The sequence below is a fragment of the Triticum urartu genome, chromosome 4, assembly GCF_003073215.2.
Source record: "Triticum urartu cultivar G1812 chromosome 4, Tu2.1, whole genome shotgun sequence".
Lineage (NCBI taxonomy): Eukaryota > Viridiplantae > Streptophyta > Magnoliopsida > Poales > Poaceae > Triticum > Triticum urartu.
This window is the reverse complement of record NC_053025.1, coordinates 609,549,182-609,556,292: the sequence shown is the minus strand read 5'-3', so window position 1 is coordinate 609,556,292 and position 7,111 is coordinate 609,549,182.

Here is a 7,111-nt window from a genome sequence, read left to right as displayed (position 1 = left end):
AGCGCCTCCCAGTACCACCCCGGCGGAGCCCAGTCCTAGACATGGCCCATCTGGTCAAGTAGGTGTCGTCCTCAGCCGACTCGACGATGAGGATGCGGGATAGGCATCGTCCACGTCGATGCGGGAAAAATTGCTTTAACTAAAAAATAGCAACAAGTTCTTATTAACTAGTTCTATTAGTTCAACTAGTTCTTATTAAAAATAAACTTACTATAAATAAAAATAAACTAGTACCTAGTTCTTACTAACTAATTAGTACCTAGGAACTACTGCCCTAATTACCATCTAATTTGATGAAGCTAGGAGTGGAAAGTGGTAGCGGATATTCCAATTATCCAACTATAAAGTGAAATAAGTGGTCAAATTTTACTCGTTTTATGATTCATCTTAGAAATTTGATTCGTTTCCACCCTTACATGAACCCTAACTCATTTGATCCGCATCCGCATCCGATTCGTTTCCACCCTTACATGAACCCTGACTAATTTGATACAACAAAAATATAAAGAAACCCTAGGCAGAGGTAGGGGAGAGGGAGGAGCAGGCGTGCTCACCTCGGGTGCCTGCGACGAGGGAGGGGCAGGCGGCGTCGAGGTCGGGGTCGGGGCTCGGGCGCGCTGCGGATGGCGGCGTCGAGGTCGGGGTCGGGGGCGGCGTTGAGGTCGGGGCGGGGGCGGCGTTGAATCTGGGGTCGGGGCGGCGTTGAGGGTGTGCGGAGAGCGCGTGGCGGCCGACGAGCGACAGCGACGGTGAGAGTGGAGAGCTGGATTTGGGGGAAGTGGGCGTGGGGAAGGACGAACCCCGTGGTTAAGTCAGAAGTAGCAATAGCGCGTTCCAGAAAGCGCGCTACTGCTACGTTAGCTACAGCGCATTCTGGGATAAACGCTACTGCTACTCCTTTCTCTTTTTCCCCCTTTTCATTTAGTTTTCTTCACATTCCTTTCACCTTATTCTATTTCTTTCATTTTCAATTACCTTTCTATGTGCTTTCCATTTAATTTTATATCCTTTAGCAGTAGCGAGTTTAGATTAAAACGTTAAAACGTGCTGCTACAAAGAAAGTAGCGGTAGCGCGGTTCGATATAGGTCGCTACTACTATGTGTAGCCTATCGGCTAAGCCGTGGGAATTTTAGTAGTAACGTGTTTAGAACAAGATGCGCTACTGCTAAAGCTTTATCTGCAGCGCGGTTTGCACAGGCGCGCTACTGCTACTTAGCACCAGCGTGCTTCTTTGACCCGCGCTACTGCTAAAGTTCTGTGTATAAGGTTTTCCCTAGTAGTGATACTTTCACTAGTGCAAGTGAAGGAAATATGCCCTAGAGGCAATAATAAAGTTATTATTTATTTCCTTATATCATGATAAATGTTTATTATTCATGCTAGAATTGTATTAACCGGAAACATAATACATGTGTGAATACATAGACAAACTTAGTGTCACTAGTATGCCTCTACTTGACTAGCTCGTTAATCAAAGATGGTTATGTTTCCTAACCATGAACAAGGTGTTGTTATTTGATTAACGAGGTCACATCATTAGTTGAATGATCTGATTGACATGACCCATTTCATTAGCTTAGCACCCGATCGTTTAGTATGTTGCTATTGCTTTCTTCATGACTTATACATGTTCCTATGACTATGAGATTATGCAACTCCCGTTTGTCGGAGGAACACTTTGTGTGCTACCAAACGTCACAACGTAACTGGGTGATTATAAAGGAGCTCTACAGGTGTCTCCAAAGGTAGATGTTGGGTTGGCGTATTTCGAGATTAGGATTTGTCACTCTAATTGTCGGAGAGGTATCTTTGGGCCCTCTCGGTAATGCACATCACATAAGCCTTGCAAGCATTGCAGCCAATGAGTTAGTTGCGAGATGATGTATTATGAAACGAGTAAAGAGACTTGCCGGTAACGAGATTGAACTAGGTATTGGATACCGACGATCGAATCTCGGGCAAGTAACATACCGATGACAAAGGGAACAACGTATGTTGTTATGCGGTCTGGCCGATAAAGATCTTCGTAGAATATGTAGGAGCCAATATGGGCATCTAGGTCCCACTATTGGTTATTGACTAGAGATGTGTCTCAGTCATGTCTGCATTATTCTCGAACCGTAGGGTCCGCACGCTTAACGTTACGATGATAGTTATTATGAGTTTATGCATTTTGATGTACCGAAGTTAGTTCGGAGTCCCGGATGTGATCACGGACATGACGAGGAGTCTCGAAATGGTCGAGACATAAAGATTGATATATTGGAAGCCTATGTTTGGATATCGGAAGTGTTCCGGGTGAAATCGGTATTTTACCGGAGTACTGGGAGGTTACCGGAACCCCCCGGGAGCTGTATGGGCCTTAATGGGCTTTAGTGGAAAGGAGAAGGGGCAGCCCAAGATGGGCCGCGCGCCTCCCCCCTCCCCTAGTCCTATTAGGACAAGGAGAGGTGGCCGGCCCCCCTCTCTCTCTCTTTCCCCCTCAGCGAATCCTACTCCAACTAGGATTGGGGGGAGGAATCCTACTCCCAGAGGGAGTAGGACTCCCTTGGCGCGCCCTCCTTGGTCGGCCGGCCCCCTCCCCTTGGCTCCTTTATATACGGAGGCAGGGGGCACCCCTAGACACACAAGTTGATCATTGAGATCGTTCCTTAGCCGTGTGCGGTGCCCCCTGCCACCATATTCCACCTCGATTATATTGTAGCAGTGCTTAGGCGAAGCCCTGCGACGGTAGAACATCAAGATCGTCACCACGCCGTCGTGCTGACGGAACTCCTCCCCGACGCTTTGCTGGATCGGAGCCCGGGGATCGTCATCGAGCTGTACGTGTGCTAAGAACTCGGAGGTGCCGGAGTAACGGTGCTTGGATCGGTCGGATCGGGAAGACGTACGACTACTTCCTCTATGTTGTGTCAACGCTTCCGCAGTCGGTCTGCGTGGGTACGTAGACAACACTCTCCCCTCTCGTTGTTGTGCATCACCATGATCTTGCGTGTGCGTAGGAAAATTTTGAAATTACTACGTTTCCCAACAGTGGCATCCGAGCCTAGGTTTTATGGTTTGATGTTATATGCACGAGTAGAACACAAGTGAGTTGTGGGCGATATAAGTCATACTTCCTACCAGCATGCCATACTTTGGTTCGGCGGTATTGTTGGACGAGATGACCCGGACCAACATTACGTGTACGCTTACGCGAGACCGGTTCCCCCGACGTGCTTTGCACATAGGTGGCTTGCGAGCGACCGTCTCTCCAACTTTAGTTGAACCGAGTGTGGCTACGCCCGGTCCTTGCGAAGGTCAAAACGGAGTCTATTTGACAAACTATCGTTGTGGTTTTGATGCGTAGGTGAGATTGGTTCTTGCTTAAGCCCGTAGCAGCCATGTAAAACTTGCAACAACAAAGTAGAGGATGTCTAACTTGTTTTTGCAGGGCATGTTGTGATGTGATATGGTCAAGGCATGATGATGAATTTTATTGTATGAGATGATCATGTTTTGTAACCGAGTTATCGGCAACTGGCAGGAGCCATATGGTTGTCGCTTTATTGTATGAAATGCAATCGCGATGTAATGCTTTACTTTATCACTAAGCGGTAGCGATAGTCGTGGAAGCATAAGATTGGCGAGACGACAATGATGCTACGATGGAGATCAAGGTGTCACGCCGGTGACGATGGTGATCATGACGGTGCTTCGGAGATCGAGATCACAAGCACAAGATGATGATGGCCATATCATATCACTTATATTGATTGCATGTGATGTTTATCTTTTTATGCATCTTATCTTGCTTTGATTGACGGTAGCATTATAAGATGATCTCTCACTAAATTATCAAGAAGTGTTCTCCCTGAGTATGCACCGTTGCCAAAGTTCGTCGTGCCCAGACACCAAGTGATGATCGGGTGTGATAAGCTCTACGTCCATCTACAACGGGTGCAAGCCAGTTTTGCACACGCAGAATACTCAGGTTAAACTTGACGAGCCTAGCATATACAGATATGGCCTCGGAACACAGAGACCGAAAGGTCGAGCGTGAATCATATAGTAGATATGATCAACATAACGATGTTCACCATTGAAAACTACTCCATCTCACGTGATGATCGGTTATGGTTTAGTTGATTTGGATCACGTGATCACTTAGAGGATTAGAGGGATGTCTATCTAAGTGGGAGTTCTTAAATAATTTGATTAATTGAACTTAAACTTATCATGAACTTAGTACCTGATAGTATCTTGCTTGTTTATGTTGATTGTAGATAGATGGCTCGTGCTGTTGTTCCGTTGAATTTTAATGCGTTCCTTGAGAAAGCAAAGTTGAAAGATGATGGTAGCAATTACACGGACTGGGTCCGTAATTTGAGGATTATCCTCATTGCTGCTCAGAAGAATTACGTCCTGGAAGCACCGCTGGGTGCCAAGCCTGGTGCTGGAGCAACACCAGATGTTATGAACGTCTGGCAGAGCAAAGCTGATGACTACTCGATAGTTCAGTGTGCCATGCTTTACGGCTTAGAATCGGGACTTCAACGACGTTTTGAACGTCATGGAGCATATGAGATGTTCCAGGAGTTGAAGTTAATATTTCAAGCAAATGCCCGGATTGAGAGATATGAAGTCTCCAATAAGTTCTATAGCTGCAAGATGGAGGAGAACAGTTCTGTCAGTGAGCATATACTCAAAATGTCTGGGTATAATAATCACTTGATTCAGATGGGAGTTAATCTTCCAGATGATTGCGTCATTGACAGAATTCTCCAATCACTGCCACCAAGCTACAAGAGCTTCATGATGAACTATAATATGTAAGGGATGAACAAGACTATTCCCGAGCTCTTCGCAATGCTGAAAGCTGCGGAGGTAGAAATCAAGAAGGAGCATCAAGTGTTGATGGTTAACAAGACCACTAGTTTCAAGAAAAAGGGCAAAGGGAAGAAGAAGGGGAACTTCAAGAAGAACGGCAAGCTAGTTGCATCTCAGGAGAAGAAACCCAAATCTGGACCTAAGCCTGAAACTGAGTGCTTCTACTGCAAGCAGACTGGTCACTGGAAGCGGAACTGCCCCAAGTATTTGGCGGATAAGAAGGATGGCAAGGTGAACAAAGGTATATGTGATATACATGTTATTGATGTGTACCTTACTAGAGCTCGCAGTAGCACCTGGGTATTTGATACTGGTTCTGTTGCTAATATTTGCAACTCGAAACAGGGACTACGGATTAAGCGAACACTGGCGAAGGACGAGGTGACGATGCGCGTGGGAAACGGTTCCAAAGTCGATGCGATCGCGGTCGGCACGCTACCTCTACATCTACCTTTGGGATTAATATTAGACCTAAATAATTGTTATTTTGTGCCAGCGTTGAGCATGAACATTATACTGGATCTTATTTGATGCGAGACGGTTATTCATTTAAATCAGAGAATAATGGTTGTTCTATTTATATGCGTAATATCTTTTATGGTCATGCACCTTTGAGGAGTGGTCTATTTTTGATGAATCTCGATAGTAGTAACACACATATTCATAATGTTGAAGCCAAAAGATGCAGAGTTGATAATGACAGTGCAACTTATTTGTGGCACTGCCGTTTAGGTCATATCGGTATAAAGCGCATGAAGAAACTCCATACTGATGGACTTTTGGAACCACTTGATTATGAATCACTTGGTACTTGCGAACCATGCCTCATGGGCAAGATGACTAAAACACCGTTCTCCGGTACTATGGAGAGAGCAACAGATTTGTTGGAGATCATACATACAGATGTATGTGGTCCGATGAATATTGAGGCTCGTGGCGGATATCGTTATTTTCTCACCTTCACAGATGACTTAAGCAGATATGGGTATATCTACTTAATGAAACATAAGTCTGAAACATTTGAAAAGTTCAAAGAATTTCAGAGTGAAGTTGAAAATCATCATAACAAGAAAATAAAGTTTCTACGATCTGATCGTGGAGGAGAATATTTGAGTTACGAGTTTGGTGTACAATTGAAAAATTGTGGAATAGTTTCGCAACTCACGCCACCCGGAACACCACAGCGCAATGGTGTTTCCGAACGTCGTAATCGTACTTTACTAGATATGGTGCGATCTATGATGTCTCTTACTGATTTACCGCTATCATTTTGGGGTTATGCTTTAGAGACGGCCGCATTCACGTTAAATAGGGCACCATCAAAATCCGTTGAGACGATGCCTTATGAACTGTGGTTTGGCAAGAAACCAAAGTTTTCGTTTCTTAAAGTTTGGGGCTGCGATGCTTATGTGAAAAAGCTTCAACCTGATAAGCTCGAACCCAAATCGGAGAAATGTGTCTTCATAGGATACCCAAAGGAGACTGTTGGGTACACCTTCTATCACAGATCCGAAGGCAAGACATTCGTTGCTAAGAATGGATCCTTTCTAGAGAAGGAGTTTCTCTCGAAAGAAGTGAGTGGGAGGAAAGTAGAACTTGACGAGGTAACTGTACCTGCTCCCTTATTGGAAAGTAGTACATCACAGAAAACTGTTTCTGCGACACCTATACCAATTAGTGAGGAAGCTAATGATGATGATCATGAAACTTCTGGACAAGATACTACTGAACCTCGTAGATCAACCAGAGCGAGATCCGCACCAGAGTGGTATGGTAGTCCTGTTCTGGAAATCATGCTGCTAGATCATGATGAACCTACGAACTATGAAGAAGCGATGGTGAGCCCAGATTCCGCAAAGTGGCTTGAAGCCATGAAATCTGAGATGGGATCCATGTATGAGAACAAAGTATGGACTTTGGTTGACTTGCCCGATGATCGGCAAGCAATTGAGAATAAATGGATCTTCAAGAAGAAGACTAACGCTGATGGTAATGTTACTGTCTACAAAGCTCGACTTGTCGCAAAAGGTTTTCGACAAGTTCAAGGGGTTGACTACGATGAGACCTTCTCACCTGTAGCGATGCTTAAGTCTGTCCGAATCATGTTAGCAATTGCCGCATTTTATGATTATGAAATTTGGCAGATGGATGTCAAAACTGCATTCCTGAATGGATTTCTGGAAGAAGAATTGTATATGATGCAACCAGAAGGTTTTGTCAATCCAAAGGGAGCTAACAAAG